General features: G+C 48.7%; 1 long non-coding RNA gene across 1 annotated transcript in view; it reads left to right on the top strand.

Moving 5' to 3' along the window:
- Positions 1 to 12,643: 12,643 nt before the first annotated feature.
- Positions 12,644 to 20,492, top strand: part of LOC140213263 (uncharacterized) — a 174,990-nt gene continuing 167,141 nt past the window's right edge. Inside the window, exon 1 of the long non-coding RNA XR_011890224.1 lies at positions 12,644 to 13,678. This is a non-coding gene — a long non-coding RNA (uncharacterized lncRNA). The remainder of the gene's footprint in view (positions 13,679 to 20,492) is intronic.

The following is a 20,492-nucleotide window of genomic DNA, read 5'->3' as shown; positions in this document are numbered from 1 at the left end:
CGCGACTCGACGAGTTTGAGGCGAACAGGGACGTCTCAGTAACGTACCACGAAATCACTAAACACTTTTTCCCGGGACTACGTCTCTTTCCGCCCCCGAAGCCCATACTAAACAGGCAGCAGGCGCTAACGCAACGCTTGTTACAGACAGATAGCTATCCCAACCCCGCCACGTTACACATCATCTACCCAGGCGTCTACCCCGACACGCGCCCCTCGTGTGGCGACAAGGCGACACTCGCCTTGTCGGGTCGGGTCAGGTCGGGGAGTGTAGAAACGCTCCGCCAGAGCCCACCTCGAACAAATGGGAGTAGACTCTAAAAAGTGCGCTGCTAGAAGACTGGCAATGGGCCGTCCAGCAGGTCCGCGCTGCAGCCCCAGGTACTCCCTGCCGGTCCCCACGTGGGAGACGCACGCTGCGCGCTTGCGTGCATTCTGAAGGGCCGTTAATAAAGTTCATTCAATCTAATCCATTAGGGCACACTTTGATATGAGCAATAAGAAAGGCGCCTTACCGAGTAATCATTGTTCTTTGTCGAGACAAAGTTATTTCGGCTAATGTTGTGCAGCCACTGCTTCTTGCCCAAGCCTTGGCGCTTTCCTTGTGGTATAAAAACAGCATAACCATATTCAGGCTTCTTGCTGGAGTTATATGCGCTACAGCATTGCAGAGCGCGAGCACAGCACCGCAGGAAACACAGCATGCAAAGTTCGCTGCGCCCAGTCAGTCACGAGCTAAGGAAAAAAAAATGGCGCAAATGAAAAAGAAAAGCAAAGTACAAGATCGAAGGCCAAAGGTAAGGACACCAATCGGCATGCAGAAAAACGGGGGCAGAACTGGTTCGCGCGGGGGGACGAGGGAGAGGCGAAGAGCAAAGTTCCAAAGGCTGGTGGTACTTTCAAATAATCAAGGAAGTTTAGCCGATACGCGGCGCCAGCGCCGCTTCCGCCACTGCCGGTTGCCGGATATTCGACTGTAAGTAATTCACAAACAAAACATTGGCACGTGGCAGTGACGGTGAAGAAAGCAGCCAAACTGGGAAAGACGAAACCAGCGTTTTATTGGGCGAACTAGTGCCCTCAAAAACTGGCTACACTCAAAGAACGGCGACAGCGCCTAACACAGTCGGTGATCGTCGAAAATCTGATCAACGGGTCAAGCGCGTCAGCTTTTATACATCAATGGTCGAATGTTCCAGACTAATCGCTGGGACCCGCGCGCCTTCCACGAAGTTCTACATTATTCGCGTCGCGCACACATGGAATCAGATTAAACAAGGTTCAGCCACAGACAGTGGATGGAACCATCGATAACATTCCAGGAATTTCCCACACATGCAAGCGCGCCCTGTGCTGTGCAATAACATCTGTTAGGCGGTGAAACGTGTCGCCCGATAAAGAAAAGTACACACGTCAATACCCCCCTCTTAAAAAATCATCGACCCCATGCAGCAAACAAACGAAAGTAATATAGAAAAGCACTCGTAGCAACGAAAACAACAAAATAAGGAAGTTCGTCAGCGTCCGTAAAAGGGTTTAAGACGCACCACGTGGAACATTTCAGATCGTGCGCGGCGGCGCTGTCAATGCGAAATGCCGTATGGCACGACCTCATTGACTAGTGCGCCAATACGTCGGATGACCTTGTACGGTCCGAAATAGCGTCGCAGAAGTTTCTCACTGAGTCCTCGTCGGCGTATCGGGGTCCATACCCAAACACGGTCACAAGGCTGGTACTCGACGAAGCGTCGTCGGAGGTTGTAGTGTCGGCTGTCGGTCCTCTGCTGGTTCTTGATCCGCAGGCAGGTGAGCTGTCGGGCTTCTTCGGCGCGCTGGAGATAGGTAGCAACGTCAAGATTCTCCTCGTCAGTGACGGGTGGCAGCATGGCATCGAGAGTCGTCATCGGGTTCCTGCCATAAACCAGCTTCAACGGCGTGATCTGTGTTGTTTCTTGCACCGCCGTGTTGTAAGCGAACGTTACGTACGGCAGGACGGCATCTCAGGTCTTGTGTTCGACGTGAACGTACATTGCTAGCATGTCGGCGAGGGCCTTATTCAGCCGCTCTGTAAGGCCATTCCTCTGTGGCTGGTAGGCTATCCTCCTCCTGTGTCTTGTCTGGTTGTATTGCAGAATGGCTTGGGTGAGCTCCGCTGTAAAGGCCGTTCCTCTGTCGGTGATCAGGACTTCTGGGGCGCCATGTCGCAGCAGGATGTTTTCGACAAAGACTTTCGCCAGTGCAGCTGCGCTACCTTTCGGCAGTGCTTTAGTTTCAGTGAAGCGGGTGAGGTAGTCCGTCGCCAAGATGATCCACTTATTTCCAGTTGTTGACGTCGGAAAGGCTCCCAACAAGTCCATCCCGCTCTGCTGGAATGGTCCGCAAAGACGTTCAATTGGCTGTAGTAATCCGGCTGGCCTGGTCGGTAGTGTCTTGCGTAGCTCACAGTGTCGGCCTGGTCTGACATAATTTGCGACGTCGGTGGTCAGGCGCAGCCAATAATACCTTTCTTGTATCCTCGATAGTATCCGGGAAAGTCCGAGGTGTCCAGCGGTCTGATCGTCATGTAGGGCGCGCAATACTTCTGGACGCAGTCCTGATGGGACAACACGAAGGTAGTTGGCGCGCACTGGTGAGAAGTTCTTCTTTACGAGTAGGTTGTTTTGAAGCGAGAACGAAGACAATCCTCGCTTAAATGCCCTAGGGACAACGTCGGCGTGCCCTTGCAAATACTCGACGAGGTTTTTAAACTCCGGGTCTGCTCGCTGCTTTTCAGCGAAATCTTCCGCTCTTAAAATGCCAAGGAAGGCGTCGTCTTCGTCATCTTGCGGAGGCGAGTCAATCGGGGCGCGTGATAGTCAATCGGCATCAGAGTGCTTGCTTCCGGTCTTATAGGTTACAGTGATATCATACTCTTGCAGTCTTAGGCTCCACCACGCCAGCCCTCCTGAAGGATCCTTTAATTTCGCTAACCAACACAAGGCGTGATGGTCGCTGACGACATTGAATGGCCTGCCATACTGGTAAGGGCGAAATTTCGCTGTAGCCCAAACGATGGCGAGGCATTCCTTTTCGGTTGTAGAATAATTGCCTTCCGCTTTTGACAACGACCAGCTAGCGCAAGCTATCATGTGTTCATGTCCATCTTTTCTCTGGACTAGGACGGCACCGAGACCTAGGCTACCGGCGTTAGTGTGGATTTCAGTATCGGCGTGCTCGTCGAAGTGCGCAAGTACTGCATGCGTCGTTTGAGTTCTTGAAATACGTCGGCCTGCGGTGTTTCCCACTTGAACTCGACGTCATATTTAGTTAGCTGTGTCAGTGGCTCAGCGATGCGTGAAGAGTCCTTAACAAATCGCCTGTAACAGGCAGGCCGTCTGCAGGCCGTCTGCAGGCCGTGCAGGCCGTCTGGTGTTATGAAGGCGGTCTTTTCGTGATCTCTCTCGTCGACTTGTATTTGCCAGTATCAAGAATTGAGATCCATCAACAAGAAGTATTTTGTGTTGCAGAGCCGATCTAATGCGTCGTCCATCCGTGGTAGGGGGTGTACATCCTTCTTCGTGATCTTGTTCAGTGGACGATAATCGATGCAGAAACGTAGGGTTCCGTCCTTTTTCTTCACAAGGACCACAGGGGATACCCACGGGCTTTTCAACCGCTGGATGATGTCGTCGCGCAGCATTTCGTCGACTTATTCTCTTATAGCTTCACGTTCTCGCGGCGAAACTCCGTAAGGGCTCTGGTGGAGCGGTCGAGCGCACTCCTCGACAATTATGCGATGATTGGCGACTGGTATTTGTCGAATCCTCGATGACGTCGAGAAGTAGCCTTTGTATCGTCGGAGCAGACTTCTGAGCTGCTGTTGCTTAATCACGGGGAGACTTGGATTAATGTCGTAGTCTGGTTCGGGAAGCACGGCCGTCGTGGTTGATGCGGCGGAATCCGAGAGGACAAACGCATTACAGGTTTCCAGAATTTCCTAGAGCTACGCGATCGTCGTGCCCTTGTTGATGTGCTTGAACTCCTGGCTGAAGTTTGTCAGCAACACTTCAGTTTTCCCTCCGTGCAGTCGAGCGATCCCTCTTGCGACGCAAATTTCACGGTCTAGCAGTAGACGTTGGTCACCCTCGATGACGCCTTCTACGTCGCCAGGTGTTTTGGTGCCGACGCGAATGACAATGCTGGAGCGAGGCGGGATGCTGACTTGACTTTCGAGCACGCTTAATTCATGGTGACTACGAGAGCTCTCCGGCGGTATCGCTTGATCTTCCGACAGCGTTATCGACTTCGACTTCAGGTCTATTATTGCGCCGTGTTTGTTCAGGAAGTCCATGCCGAGAATGACGTCTCGTGAACACTGTTGGAGGATAACGAAGGTGGCAGGGTAAGTCCGGTCATGAACGATAATTCTTGCCGTGCAGATTCCAGTCGGCGTGATGAGGTGTCCTCCAGTGGTCCGTATTTGAGGGCCTTCCCATGCAGTTTTAATTTTCTTCTACTGGGTGGCGATATGTCCACTCATTACGAAATAATTGGCCCCTGTGTCCACTAAGGCGGTAACTGCGTGGCCGTCGAGAAGCACATCGAGGTCGGTGGATCTTCGTCTGGCGTGGCAGCTAGGTCTTGGCATCGGATCACGGCTGCGTCGTGTTGAGCTGAAGGTGGTACGTCGCGTCGTCAAGTATTCTTTTGTCGGCGTAGTCTTGGCTTCCTGACTTCGTCGGGACAGCGGCGTGTTGTCGTCGAGATGGTCTTTTCGGCGTCTTCGTCAATTTGACGAACAGCAACCGCACTTCCATCGGTTGCTGCTTTTAGTTTTGCGGATATGGGCTCGCTGACCGGCCCTGGGCCTGGCCAGTGTATGGTCGGCGCTGCGGCGACAGGTAGCGGCCTGGTAATGGCGAACGAGACGGTCGTCGAGGGCTCTACTGAGTGGCGGTGATGTAGTCGGTGATATCGCGAGGTCGTTCTCCAATCTGTGGTTGCGGCGCATTAACGGCGAACCCTCGCAGTCCCATCGCCCAGTATGGGCATCGGTGGTAGACGTGACCCGCTTCTCCGCAGTGGTAGCAGAGCAGGCGGTGGTCAGGAGTGCGCCAAATGTCCGTCTTCCTGGCGCTATGGGACGGGCGGGCGTGCTGGCGGCGGCGGACGACGGAATTGTGGCGTTAAAGGTCCCTGGCGCGGTCATGCATGGGGGCCTTGGCGGCGGGCGACGGCGGCTTGTGTCATCGCTTCCGGCTGGGGCTGTGGTGATTCTGGTTGTACCTCAGGAACTCCAAGGTATCGCTCAAGCTCATCTTTGACGATTTCGGTGATTGAGGCTATTTGAGGCTGCGACCTAGGGTACAACTTCTGCAGCTCTTCCGGTACGACCACTCTGATAGACTCTCGCAGATCGTCAGTGGCCAGTGATTGTATTGCTGTGTAGTTGGTAGAGTTCGTGCGGCGGTTGAACTGGCGGTTCCGCATTTCGAGTGTCTTCTCGATGCTGGTGGCCTCGTGAAGGAACTCTTCTACGGTATTCGGTGGGCTTCGTGTCATTGCGTCCAAAAGCTCTTCCTCCACACCACGCATGAGAAGGCGGGCTTTCTTCTCCTCGGGCATATCTGGGTCGGCGTGGTGGAACAGACGGTTAATTTCTTGCGTGAAGATGGCAACGTTCTCGCTAGGTAGCTGCACTCGGGCGTCCAGCGCGGCTTCGGCCCTTTCGTTGCGCACGACGCTCGTAAAAGTGCGCAGGAAGCCGCTACGGAATAGGTCCCATGTTGTCAAGGTCGACTCCAGGTTCTCAAACCGCGTTCTGGCGGCCTCTTCTAAGGCAAAGTATAGATGCCGCAGCTTGTCGTATGAGTCCCATTTGTTGAAAGTCGCGATTCGTTCGTAAGTCTCCAGCCAGGATTCCGGGTCTTCAGTCGCTGCTCCATGAAAGTTCGGTGGGTCCCGAGGTTGTCGCAGGATAACGCGAGACGCTGAGGCAGCCACTGGGGTTATCTTCGCCATGGTCTCCTTAGTCGTCTCGGGTAGAGGTCCGTGTTCCAGAGATAGCTGTTGCAGTCTGCGACTTGCTCGATGATCCGTGACGACGTAGGTTTTGTCTTTGGGGTCCGGGCTAGGATCACGGCTTGTCGGGGGCGTGCGGTACATGAACGAACCAGCACCTCCACCAGATGTCACGTGGCAGTGACGGTGAAGAAAGCAGCCAAACTGGGAAAGACTTAACTAGCGTTTTACTGGGCGAACTTGTGCCCTCAGAACAGGCTACACTCAAAGAACGGCGACAGCGGCTAACACAGTCGGCGATCGTCGAAAATCTGATCAACGGATCAAGCGCGTCGGCTTTTATACATCAGTCGTCGAATGTTCCAGACTAATCGCTGGGACCCGCGCGCTTTCCACAAAGTTCTACATTATTCGCGTCGCGCACACATGCGATCAGATTACACATGGTTCGGTCATAGATAGTGGATGGAACCATCGATAACATTCCAGAAATTTCCCACACATGGAAGCGCGTCCTGTGCTGTGCGATAACGTTTTTTAGGCTGTGAAACATGTCGCCCGATGAAGACAACTACACGTGTCAATATTGCATCCATCACGTCGCTGATGATGTCAAAAAGCAAAGGGAGAGGGCGCGCTGCCGGGAGAAGGAGGGTTGCCGCAAGGACCTCCTTTCACACTTCGTATGCAAGTGGGCTGTGTTCGTGCTCTCTGGCAGGTCCGCTGGCCGCGCGCCGACATCGGTCAAATCACCGAGCAGAACCCGCTGAAGTGTGCTGTGTTTACGACGCGTTTTTTTTTTCTGCCATGTTTACGTTGCAAGCTTCTATTCATTTTTTAAACTCGGCGACAGCGCTCGTACGCACCACGGCCAAGCGAATATAACGAAAAATATTTATATAGCAAACCATCGTTAACTACCAATATTTGCAGTTATTTCGTTATCTCGTCAAAGTAGTCGCTTTGTAATTCCTAGCTTAAGGTTAAGTATTGGGCTGCAGTTCAGCTAGTCCACAGATATAGTAGGGGGCAACATAAAAAGAATAACTTCCTGGTACCATCAATCGTTAATTTATTCCTTTGTTGTGAAGAGAATCAATTAAAGTTGGCTCATTTCTCAGTCAGCCGAAACTCAATACAATAAAAGTTGACCATTTTTGTTTTTATGCACACATTTCGTAAACATTGACCTCCACGCTGTGCGAAAGTGTCAATCTTCAGAAGGAATACTCATTCACAACTGACATAATGAGCGAATACAGATTCCAGAACATCCAAACCAATGCGAAAATTAACTACCACAGGCTGGTCACGCGGAATTGACTATTACCTACTTTATGACGGCGACACATTTTGTGGCTTGCAGGAAGACGGTACAGTACAATACATGTATATCAATGACAGTATGAGAAGTAAGGACCCAGAGAATTTTAAACTAGCTACATGTATCTGCATCAACAGGAAGTAGCCTATAGTTGCTCTGATTATTTCAACTTTATGCCGAATGAGGGAGCATATTTCTATAGCGCTTACAAGCGCATATAATCTGCCTGTCGCCATACTTTGCGTCAAATTTATGTGCACTGACAATTGTGGCGAGTATTAGGACACTATTTTCACACAACAGCAACGCAAGGTACCAACCATAAATAAAGAAAGAACATCATAGCACTCTTCAAGTCAAGGGGGACAACCAGTTCATACTTAATCAGCTTTAATAGTCTATACTTGTATTACTTGTATTATTAAACACATTTTGCCGGCAAAACATACCCGCCGTGGTTGCTCTGTGGCTATGGTGTTAGGCTGCTGAGCGCAAGCTCGCGGGATCGAATCCCGGCCATGGCGGCCGCAATTCTGTGGGGGCGAAATGCGAAAACACCCGTGTACTTAGATTTAGGTGCATGTTAAGGAACCCCAGGTGGTCGAAAAGGTGGTCCGCCAATACGGCGTGCCTCATAATCAGAAAGTGGTTTTGGCACGTAAAACGCTATGCTTTTTTTTTTGCCGGCAAAACAAATGTAATTGCGCCTCGTCTCTAAACATCATCATCATCAGCCTGGCTATTTCCACTGCAGGGCAAAAGCCTCTCCCATACTTCGCCAACTACCGCGGGCATGTGCTAACTTCGTCTATAACACATATGCTCGAAAACTTGCGCACACGAAGCTGAGCCTAAAGCAAGGTAACTGAGCATACGGTGCCATCTACCCTCCAAATTTAAGATGAAACAGAGAGCTTCAACCTTGTTTAGTACAATATCTTAGCATAAGCGCATCAAAACGCAACAAGAAATTGCGTCTGTGCACCCTTTTCCGTCATTTCTCTTGAAATTTGATAAAACAACACGGCTGTGTATTTTTTCTTTACATTAGCATTGGCTGTACGTGTCGACAAAGTAACGAGGGCACAAATTTTATAGCTTAACAAACACCCACTCAACACCTTCAGTACGCGTATTTCACCGACAGCAGACGGGCTGCCGTCATGACGAATGGGTCCAGCCACTCTGCTCCTATGTCAGTCCGCTGAGGCTTGCACACAACTGGTTTACTCGCGCAAAATTAGTGCCTGCTCAGAAAACAATGTGAAGTACTTCTGCTTACCTGCTGTCATTAGCAAACCTGAAAAAAATTTGCAGATCTGCAATTCCCGGTGTTAGAACACTAGAGAGCGGCGCAACACATGTGATGCCCTGATTTAGCCATCTTTGTCTAATGCTTGGTTGACCTGATTTCTTGCGTCTTCCATTCGTTGCACACCTGATCAAGCTTCTGTTTTATCTTTCCCATCTTCATACTTGGTAGGACAACTGAAGCAGATCACCAGGCGCGATCCGACTTGTGATATCGCTGATAGAGTGGCAAGGGGGAGTGGAGGTAAGTTTGACGGACGCACGAAGACAACCACTTCCCGCGCTTCACCCGATTTGAAACTCACAAAGAGAGAATTAAATAAGTTGGGATGTCCAGCAACCAATTGGACCGCGGATGTTCCTTGAAACCGAAGATAGCACTCGCCTTCCGGGAGTTGGCATCGAGAAAGCAATTCAACATGAGGGGACACTCGGCAAAAACTGATAAGAGGAAACACGTCATGCCTAGTTTCAACTGCATCCGTCAGTTGACGCGAGTATCAGAAAAGAAGAATGTGAAATGAACTCACAGACAACTTCTTATTTTTTTTATTCTTTTCCACTCAAACTAAAAAAGTTTTGCGTGTAAATGAACTTATACTTTGCGACTTAGTTTTTTTGCGTTGCCTAGCAATAAGCTAGCGGCACGCCAGACGCGCGTGCATACATCATGCGCCAGACTTGCCACACGAGCGAGCGAGGCCGACTGCGCATGCGGAGCTCGCAAGCTCGGCAACTCGTCTGTTTTTGATGTAGCCCGTTTTTTGAGCTCCCGGGGTTTTCCTGTGTTCCATCTGCATTTCGACACTGCACCGCAGCAGTACTGTACTACATACAGCCAGGTGAGGAATTTTGTTCGACAGTCTGCTATGCACTTCAAGCGCATTTAGGCTTACTGCACAAAACTGAACCTATATAGTGATGCAGTTATCGAAGAACAACTCCGCCGTCCAAGCCTAGTTAAATTGAGTTATATACTCGTACTGGGAGATGTTTGCGACGCTTTCTATGAGCCCAAGCATTATTATAACTTATTTCGGTAGTTTTTGGGCACGCTCGCCCCACCTATCTTTGTGACGAAAAGCACCCCGGCTGTGTGACGCAGTTTCGCGCGTACTGAATCTTACCGCGACAAGTTCTGGAGCTTTTTGTGACCCCAGACGTTATTGTAACCAATTTCGCTGCATTTTCGAGTACTGTTCAAGCACAATGGCCGCGCTCGGCGTATTGGCGCAGTTAGCGAAAAGCAGCTCGGCTGCGTGCCGCAGTTACTTTCGCGTGTACTAAATCTTACTGGGAGAAGTTCGTGACGCCTTCTCTGACCCCAAAAATTATTGTAATTTCTGTCGTAATTTTTTCGGCATACTTTTGAGGCATGCTCGCCACGCGTGGGGTTGTGAAGCTGTTAGCAAAAAAGCAAGCCGGCCGTGGTGAGTTAGTTTCGCGCGTACTGAATTTTAGTGGGACAAGCTTGTGACGCTTTTTATGGCCCTGCAACAACATACGTATACCTCATTTCGGTACTCACGCTTGTCGAAAATGCGACGAGCGATTGCCGAGAGCGATAACACGGGAGTGTGTTGCTTTCGCCGGCAGGACACGTAAAACATAACACCGAGGAGCTCAAGAACATGACATTTCTGTCTTCTGAGCGACTGAAAATAGGCTTTGCACCCAAGAATGTCTCTTGAGTGCGACTAGAAGGCATTCTGCGAGCGTGTAACGTGGTCTGGATGAGAGCCTGTGTTGTAGCCACCTCTGTGTGCTTGGCGTACCATCGCGTCGACTCAGGCTTAGTTTTGCAAACGCGCAGCCACCCGTGCGTTTGTGCTCTTAAGGTACAGGAAATAATGCCCGGACAGGGAGGGATGCTTGAAAATCGGATGTTTGCTTCAGATCTTATGGCATTGTTTGGGAGTCTATTTGCTACAAAATGTATGTTAGGGGAATTTATCTGTAATGCCGCTCATTCACCATTTACGCACGTTGCGCCTCTATACGCATTATTCCTGTTATGTCAATCAACCAAAAGGATACATGCTTGTAATTAACTTTTTTTTTCAGCTGATGGCATCCGGTGGAGCTTCGTACGGCAACGACTGCTGCTTACCCGGTGTCACAAATTTGGATGAATGCACAAGAAGCCCGGAACGAGCATTTATATAGAGCAAAATAAATATTACATCATTTCAGGAGACGTCTTGCGTTTTCTTTATGTAATTGCACGTGACACAGATTCGGTGGAGGCTTGTAAAGATCGTTCGCAATCATTTTTACTAAATCATAAAACGATTCCGCGCCAAGGCCGCGCGTGGTTCAGCAGTAGAAGCGAAAAGAAATGAGTAAATGCCGCGCCGATCAGCGGAGCCGGCGTGGCTTGTACCAACTGACGTTCAAAACGCGCGTGCCCGAAACCGAAAGCGGAAGCTGTTAATACCATCCGCTTGGTGCTCTACAGTCAAATCGGCCGCTAGGCTTTATGGGAGTTTCCGCTCTTGTTAAAATTTCTTTCTCTATGGGGTTGGTCGTCGGAGTGCGGCCGGGCGCTTCGCCTAGGCCTATACAGATTATCCGTAAAAATTATCGGCGCAAACCCGCCAGTGCCAACGCCCGCGCGTTTGTCATCGCCCTCTTCTTCCACAGCTGGCTTCATTGAGCACAATAACTGTTGTTATCAGAAATGGCTCGAGCGTCGTCGTTTTCCATGGCTGCCTCCGTTGCCGCTCATCATTCCAGCGTAGAATTCCGCTTCTCTTTTCCGCGTTTACAGGGGTATTAGCCATTGCCTTAAGGGCTTCTCATCAGTTCTGGCCATATTGAGCTGACAAGCGCAGAGCATACAATGCGCGCCAGTGATCGTGTTTTCAAAGAATTACATCGCTACCCGCCGCGGAAAGGCCTGAAATTTCAATCCGAACGCCGTTTCCCTCTTCACTCGCGGCGAATTTGCCCGCAGAGGGACGGTGACGTAGTCGGGCTTCTGCGCCTACGTAATTGGGTCCTCAGAGTGACATAGCTCGCGGTGACACGTGATTTCAAGAATTATTCAAGGCAACATCTGTTTCTTGAGTGATCTGTTGCTTGAATTGATAAATTGAGGTTTAGAGAAATAATAAAACACAAAAACGGAATGTCTGCCTGTTTGTTTTACTTCGCACAGAAGCAAGAGAGACGGTATTCCGCTTCGTCTGCTTGTTCCCACGGCCTTGTGGTCACGCGGGCAGGTACCGATACTATGTCATTTTCTACCGTGTTCTAGCGCGTTATCGTGCTCTGCGATCTTCTTGTTCTGCCTCAGTATTCGTGTAGCACTGAATCATACCGCTAGTCATGTTTCCCTTGCACAGCGCGCAAAATCGTACGCTGCGTGAAGGGGCAGCCCCTCGCGCGCGGTGCGGTCAGCGGAATAGCGTAGCGCGCAGGGAAAAAAAATAAAAGCGGGGCCCGTGACGTATGCGCCACGCCGTCCTCGAGGTCTGGTAATAGGGCAACGCAGGGAAGGAATTTCGCTTGCGAAGGCTAGGCGGGTCAAGTGAACAGAGCGTCTTGCTTGGCAGTGGAGACCGCCTGCTCAAATCACGGGTTCGCGGCGCTGAAAAATTTCTGTCTCGGCTATTAATGAGCCGATTTGAAAAATGTTTGTGACAGAACTCTCCTCAGAGGACACGTAACACCTTCCAGCGTATAACAAAAATTTGCTATGTAGCCTGGTGAGGGGTCCTTCAAGGAGTTCCTGTCGTTGCACCACGGGCGTTTCTCCTTTTCCATTCTATTCCGTTCCTTTATTTGAGCATTCATCTTTAAATGTACACATGCTAGGACAGGAGCAAAAAGCCGCTTTTTTAAGCGGCTTGACAAAGCCCCTGCCCCTACAGTATTTGCCAGCAGACAGTTTGTGAACACTTTTCACGCAATACACCGATACATAAAATATATTTTGAAAAATATATTTTATGGCATATACTGCATATACTGCTTCGCTATTATATGGTGCTGGAAATACCACGTAATGCCCTGGTTAGATAGCCAGTGGATCATTAGAGTCACAGAATGGGTGCCAGAGGAAGAAAAGAGCAGTCGAGGATGGCAGAAAATTAGGTGGGGAAGGAAACTAAGAAATTTGCAGGCGCAAGTTGCATTCAGCTAGCGCAAAGACAAGCTTAAATGAACAGCGCTGGGAGAGACCTTCTCCCTGCAGTAGCCATAAAGGTAAGCTGCTGCTGCATTAGCTCCTGATGATGACAACGATCTTCATTATAACATGCTTTTCTGTACATGTATGAACAGTTACAACCAACTGGTCGTATTCAGGAATTCTCAAAGTAGTTACTTGTGCGCAAGTTTTTTTTTTTTTTTTGTCACAGGTAAACTACCGAAAACGCAAGTATTTCTCACAGTGGACGTGCGACATGTAACGCACATTTTCTTTTTTTAAGCTCCTCCGTTTTGTAATCACGGATAGAAGTTCACCTGCATTTGACGTGCACGTTTCTCAGTAATGGAGGTTGTTCTTCTTGTGCGTAGTCCTAACTTTGTTCTTCGTGCCAGAACAAAATGCATTTCTACATATTGGATGTACTTTGCCTGAGCTAGAGTAACCTTGGATGCACGTTCTCAATTAAGGCCTCAGCGGAACAATAACATATGTAGGCTAAAAAACATCCCTTCTAGTTATTTCCAACCGTCAACTTCAATAATAATATGGGGCAAGCGTGCCGTGCACAAGATGACATCGACGTGCATCAACCAAACTTACGGTGCGGAGCAGATAGCTATTGCGGCGCAAACGCATTATTACTAAATACTCTCGCCACACTGCTGCCGCAGCGAGCAACGACTGGTGAGAGGCAGCTCCCTTCGCTTTCTCCCTCGACAGGAAGGAACCTCGCAGCTGCGAGCATAACCGCCCGGCAGTTGACGACGTAGCATCGCGAATGTGGATCACTCCGCTCTTGAAACGACGCCAACGCAGTGCGAGCAACGATCCTGCACGCAACGCTAAAAGTCTAAAAAGTACCTACCCGCACTTTTTAAGCTTTGGAGGGTGAGTAAGAGGCCTGCTTTTATTAGTATTCGCTTTTTCTTTTTCACCATCCCAAGAATGACGAAAAGTGCGATGCAACACCGACCAATTGTGCGCGCTCAAAGGCGTGTAATGTCCTCCATAGGTTCAGAAGCATGTGGTCCAAGTTCTTCATCGCATAATGGTGAAAAATTGTGAACTGCTATACATGCTGTCTTAGAACCAGAAGGGTCAAGATAAGCATACGTCCTTTCCTGTAAGTCCGCGGTGCAGAACGTGTTGCGTACAGCACATCCTACTGAGAGGAATACACTTCCATTTATTAACCACTGTTCTCGCGCAAAGATGCTCCCATGACTTTCGCTGTCGAAGGATCTAAACACAACAGGCGGACTTCTGAAAGTTCTAAAGTGGTTATACAAGTTCAATGCGCTATCACGCGCATGTTTACGAAAATATAAAAAATTAACCAGCCTTTCGAATTCCGAGTCAAATTGTATTCTTAGTGTTTGTCAGCTGTGGGGCTGCACTAGACAGTGACTAACCGTTTTCTTGATACTGATGCAGCAGCGCACTTCAAATGAACATGCCCGCGCACTCATGAAAAAGCATATGCTTCGGCTCCAGTGTATGTCATTTATCATGTGTTCGTGACCATCTGCGCTGCTCCTTAATACCATGGCTCCCAACTAGTCCATCAGTATATACCTGAATTACGGCATTTTTGTGATGGTCTGGTGTCCATAATTTTGTCCATTGTTGTGCATTCAGATTTGTGCTCTCGTCTCAAGTACGGAAGGCTACACATGCGGTTCTCCTTACTCTTTTACCTGTTTAAGTATGTTTGCTACTTGGGCTTGTTGTTGTGCCATTGGTACAGATCACTGTGGCACAATGGAAACTTATCTTAATGACGACGTCGAACTGGGGTGACTACGTGCCTGTTGTTCGCCCGCAGGGGCTCGGCAGTGTCGTAATCATCATGTCTCTTCTGCTAGCGGCATGAGGCCATGCAATCAAGCACTCCACTTAAAACGAACTTTTGACGTGCTATGTTACCTATTTTGTGGCTCGCCATTTTACTGTTCATTTCGCTTCTGTTATTTGCTGAGAGAAACTAACTATGCAGCTAGAAGCTGCCATCTTGATTTGTAGCGTAGTCATTCAACTTCGTACAACATCTCATTTAGTGCTCTTCAGGAAGTTTTCTACTTGTGAGTGTCCGTAGTGCTTTTGCTTTGTGTCAATCGAAAATTGCTGCACCATCGCCTCGATTGTGCATCAGTGTGCAGACTGTGGAAAAGAGTACTGTGCTGTCGAAGCTGTAGGGACGTAGGTTTCGAGAACCCTCCGGATATTTTATTAAGGTGAAATGCCTTAGGTATCCATGTTAGCGGTGACATGGGCGGAAACCTTGACCAACCTACGCCGCGAAGAAAAATGACCGAAGCCGCAAAGGGTAAAACCAAGTCCAAAAATTCTCGGATCGACATCACATTTCTCGGGAAGGTTCCTGTAAACAAAGTAAGTTAGCGGCTCTGGAAAGAAATCAGCACATTTCGGTCTGGGTGCGCCTCGAACCAATGACTCCACGGTGCCAGGCGAGCCCGTTTCCCTGAAGCCGTGGCTACTTTGTGTCTTTATTGCCGGATTTGAGATACACAAACAATACACAGAAGATAAAACATGTCAACAAGGATTTTGCTGGCAAGACATATGTTTTTTTTTTTTCAATGCTGTCAATTTATCTAGCATATCAATCCATGTTGGCTGTTCAGGGAGTGCCCGATGGACATACCTGAACCGTACTACAGCTTCAATGAAATGATCACGTGTAGGTCGCGAATTGACATCTGCATTGTTGAACTGCGTTCCAGCTTTCCATAAACTATGGAGGCCCAGGAGCATTATAGCGTCATACGGAAAACTCTGTTTCTACCACTACGAATCTCATTTCACGTGGATCTAAAGGTGACCCTTTCTTTAACGTCATTTGAAGCGCATCCCAGAAAAGGATTGGATCTCAGCAATCTCGAAACGCATGCTCTATCGTTGTAGGTTTCTTGCATAAGAAGCAGTTCATGGACCACAGCACAAGAATGCCTTTGTTATGCATCCATGGTTTAACTGAAAATGTATTAGTGTGCAATTTAAAGAAAAATGTTTTTACCGAAGGGTGTACTGGCATTCTTTTGACTCTTTTGGGGACATCTCCTGGCCCTCCATGGTTTGTAGTACGGTAAGGTAAATAGGTACAGGGAGCATAGTCTCAATGGGGTCGTTATACAGTTTTTTCTTGTAATATTCGAGAGATACAGCATTGAAAACCGCACATGCAGCATTCTGCACACAAACGCGACTTTTCTTAGATAACCTTTAACGGCACCACACATTGTTTCACACGAGCATACAACAAATCCTGGAAGGCGACGACATATATGCACTTGCATGACTGTACGAAGGAACACATCATTCTGATTGCGAAGGTACATAAAGCGCGATACGACTTGTCACACACATAAATGTGCCAACCAAAGGTGGGCCAACCCTTGTCCCTTTACGGGCAAGAACAAGTTTGTGTGGCTGGTTTTTTCGCAACTTGATGCCCATATGAAAACAGTGAAGACACGGTGGATTATTTTCATGTTGTTTCGCGAAGTACAGAGCACATTCTTGACTTACCATATCTTGGAAGTAAGATATGGGTTACAGACTGTGGCACGAAAGAACATTCACAGCTGTCGCCCTTGCCACGCGTTAGCCTTTTTGCTTTGCTCTCGCTATTGTTCATTCCAGTACGGCTCATGGTCCCGATAAGAGTCGAGAGGCATACCTACATATGTTGTTGCAGTGGTTAACCACCGAGCTCGAGCGAAGTAGACTGGCGTTTCTTCCCTTCACCATGCCAAACCCATAACTCTTCTCCCAGTTTACATGCGCCCCGGTGCATTTGTGGAAGGTTTCAACTACCACCATGGCCTCACAAATATTATCTCTATTTCAACAGAATATGGTAATGTCATCGGCATGCGCCAATATTTTCACCTGTGCTGACTGTAACATGAAACCAGTTATACGTTCATTGTTTTGGATGACTTTGCACAAAGCCTCAAGGTAAGCGGCGAATAGGAGGGGCGACAGCGGACATTCCTGCCTCACAGAAGAGCGCACTTGCACGCTCTCCGTCAGGTCCCCGTTTACAATTACCCGAGTTGAGCAGTTAGCATACGCCATCCTGACACCGTCTGTTATAACGTTTCCTACGTTGGAATGCTATAATATGGCAAAGAGAACATCGTCGCATAGACGGTCGAAGGCTTTATCAAGATCTAGTTGAATCATAGCCACTCGCGCACCAAATACATCACAATGTTCTAACACACTTCGACCTACGTATATGTTCGTGGCGATGCTTCTACCCTTTGTACCACAGGTCTGATGCGTGCCAACCAGCCTCATTATCACACCCTGCAATTTTATGACCAACATCTTCATAGATATTTTATAGTTGACGTTGGTAAGGCTTATCGTGTGATAAGACCCCTCCAACTCACGTTTTTCAGGGGCCTCCCTTTTTGGGATGAGAACGATATGCGAAGTTGTGAAAGACAGTGGTATATGTTTTTGCTGGTGCAATGCGGCGACAACTTTGAGCAGAATCTGGGCTATAATTGTTTTGAATGTCTTATAAAGTGATACACCTAGGCCATCAGGGCCGGGTATCTTGGCATCAGGTAGTGCATCTAGTGCATCCTCTTTTTCTTTCACGGAAATCGGCTGTTCTTGGCGCGTTCTTCCTTCTTCATGCAGCCTTGGTGCTAACGACAGAAATTCTGCTTGAAAGCCGCCTATAACGGTGCGCGGTTGACCTAGCAATTCTCTGAAATGATCAGCAACGGCGCGTTTGATAACGTAGCCGTCCGGCGAAACGTCATTCCTGCTTCTTATTTGCCTGATTTCCTTATTGCCAGCGTATCCTTTATCGTCCGATAGCGCACGTTTCGTGGACGTTTCAACAGCCCACAGCTTTTCGGCCATTGCATGAATAACCACCGCTGTACTTTCTGCATCAATTCTCTCCAACTGAATTTTATGCTTCTTAATTCATTGGCGCAAGTATCTGGTTGGGAGGATTCTGTATCCGTAAGAAAATCAGGTTGCTCACGAAGGCTTTGGTAAAAAAGAAAAGAAAAGGTACTTTAAGTGGGAACTTTGGTAACTTAATGCGACATTGATGGAGGATCAGGGTGTCGTTAAGGATGTAGATGAGAAGCTAAAGAAACTACTCGCAGTGCAATCTTTAAGTGTGGGTGTAAAGTTGGAATATATTAAACAAGTAGCAAAAAGGAAAGCCATAGAACGAAGTAACACATTCCTGATGTCATGGGTACTCCGGGGTTCTGGTTCTGGCTTCTGCACACGTCACGTCGTCACAGAGACGCGCTCGTACCACCACTCGCGCTTTCATTGGCGTCTTCTTCCACCGTTGTCTCTGACGCTTCTCACCATGCCAGCGTTTCTATACTTCCGCTCCTTCTGAGATGGCGTTGACAGCACTGACCCACTACCACTATGTGCGGTGATTTGGGTGAGTTCTATCGTGTGCTGCGATAGACAGTGGGCCCAATACTTCATAAAAATATCTAAATTGTGACAAAATGTGGGCGAAATGTGCAGTCCGGATTTCGCCTTAACCTTTTACAAACGTGTAACACTTGCATAATTATTTGTTAGTTCCAGCTGTACCCTCTACCGACAAATAAGTAGCATTTGTTCGTTCATTCCTCAATGTTCGGTTCACAAACAATTATTCTCACGTTATTCTTCTCACGTTGTAATCGGTTGCTTTGAAAAAATGTATCTAGTTCTCAACATTCATTTTCCTTCTTTTTACCCCAGCGCCCAGCTATTGCATTTGATAAAGAAGGTACATAATTTTGGGCATAAATACAATACAATCGAGCAAGTTTCTAACGGCGCCGGTTGCGCCATTCGGCTAATAGGACTCTTGCTCTATCAGTTATCCAGAGTAATTCGGGACATGTGCATGTATATAATTTGAAGAAACAAAACTGATTAATTCTGCTGGTAGCAGGAAGCTTCCTAGTAAAAGAAAAAAAAGCCGCACTTGTTTTCTCCATAACATTTCGAAGCGAAATTCGAGCAGCCATTTTGTGACCCTGATTCGCTCGGACACTTGCTCTCCCTACTTCGTATCCTGTGCGACCGTGCAGCCGTGTTCAAGAGCTTTGAAAGTGGGACCTAGTACATCTAGGATTGACTTATGTGCGACTCCCCGGTAATACCAGAAGGGGAATGAAATTCGCCGACGATTAAGATACTCCCTAATGGGAAATTTGAGCGCCGCTGTATACGCGTTTTCATGTCGCGATATGTTGGCTGGCGCGGAGAATCGGTCTCGTGCGGCACGTTGAAAACGGAGCGAAATGTGCCGCAACCGCCCCACATATCGGGAGATCGCGAGAGGCGGCCCGCCGGTGCCCTGGAGCAGGGTGAGAGGCCGTGCTAGTTAGTATCCCATGCTGATGTGACTGACGCAAGAGTTGACACGGGGCACTAAAAAGGCCCCTTCTGGCCTTTCTAGCGTCCCGTGCCCAGTCTTGCGCTAGTCATTTCAGCGTATGTGACTGTGGGTGACGCGTGGGCGGCATTTACAGAAGCCGCCACAGACATACCTCTGCTCATGCAGTGCTTTGCTTTGGCGCCATCGCCACCGCAAAACCCGTCTTGTGCGGCGTTACTCTTCACTCCTAACGCTTTCGTCATGCTCTGCTCCTCCGCTTTCCGCCTCAATGCTCCGCTGCACCCTCGTCAACCCATTTCCTTTTCGCGCTCTGTAATGGCTGTCTTTCATCTTCTGCGGCGCTCCACGCTCGCTTTCATCCTTCGCTATGTTCGTTTACTCGGTTACGAGGGCAACGCTGGCGCTGGCCGCAGCACCCATCTCATGAATACTGTGGGCGGCAATGTATTACCGTTGAATGAATATAACGACACAACGTATTGGCATTGGTGAAATTAGTTATGCATGACGCGAGTACTGCAGTGGTATTCTTCTTTCGCGCTTTCCTAAGCGCACTCGATGCCAACTAGCGCCGCCACCGCGAAGCCTAGGCGTGGCCTCTGCAATGCATAGCGAGCCGGCGCCTGGTGATCGCTAAGAAACGCTATATGCAGCAACCAGGCTTCGCTCTCGTGCTTCTGTCTGGACGCGGTGTGCCACCCAGTGGCTGTGGCCAGAAGCCCTCGAGTGGCCTCCTTGACAAAAAGCATTTGCACCGGTGCCTACGAACCCTGACAATTTTGCCCTCTTTTGTCGCACTAGCAGTGGCACATACTAAGTGATTCAAGTTGGCGAGAGGTTGATTGAAAAGTAAAATACACGCATTTTATTCATGGCGCAGTTCGATGAAGCGTTGATTTGAACGGCGTTCATTGAAAAGCTGCACATGCCGAGTGTACCGTATTGGCACGATTCTAAAGCGCAGCATTTCTAAAATAAAAAAGTGTGATGAAGTCTGCATGTGCGCTATTTTCGTAACTAGTTCTACTGAAAATTCAAAAACGAAACCAACACATACTAAAACGTGATTGCAAGGTAGCTAGACACAGTGCCATCGAACGGACGCGGTTGTTTTACGCCTTGGTTTGCAATCACAATTTTGTAGTTTTGTACGCCTTTCGTAGTACTTCTGCGGAACTGCCTTTGTGGAGGTAGTGCAGCGGCAGGATGAAAGAAAACCTCAGTACGCTTCCCCTCTTTTAAGAAAGTCGACCAGTGAAGCTGTGTGTGGGAGCCTTAATGGTGAACTGC

This window comes from Dermacentor andersoni, chromosome 9 (assembly GCF_023375885.2).
Source record: "Dermacentor andersoni chromosome 9, qqDerAnde1_hic_scaffold, whole genome shotgun sequence".
Taxonomy (NCBI): domain Eukaryota; kingdom Metazoa; phylum Arthropoda; class Arachnida; order Ixodida; family Ixodidae; genus Dermacentor; species Dermacentor andersoni.
The sequence above is the reverse complement of the archived record's forward strand: the minus strand, read 5'-3'. Positions and strand labels throughout refer to the sequence as shown.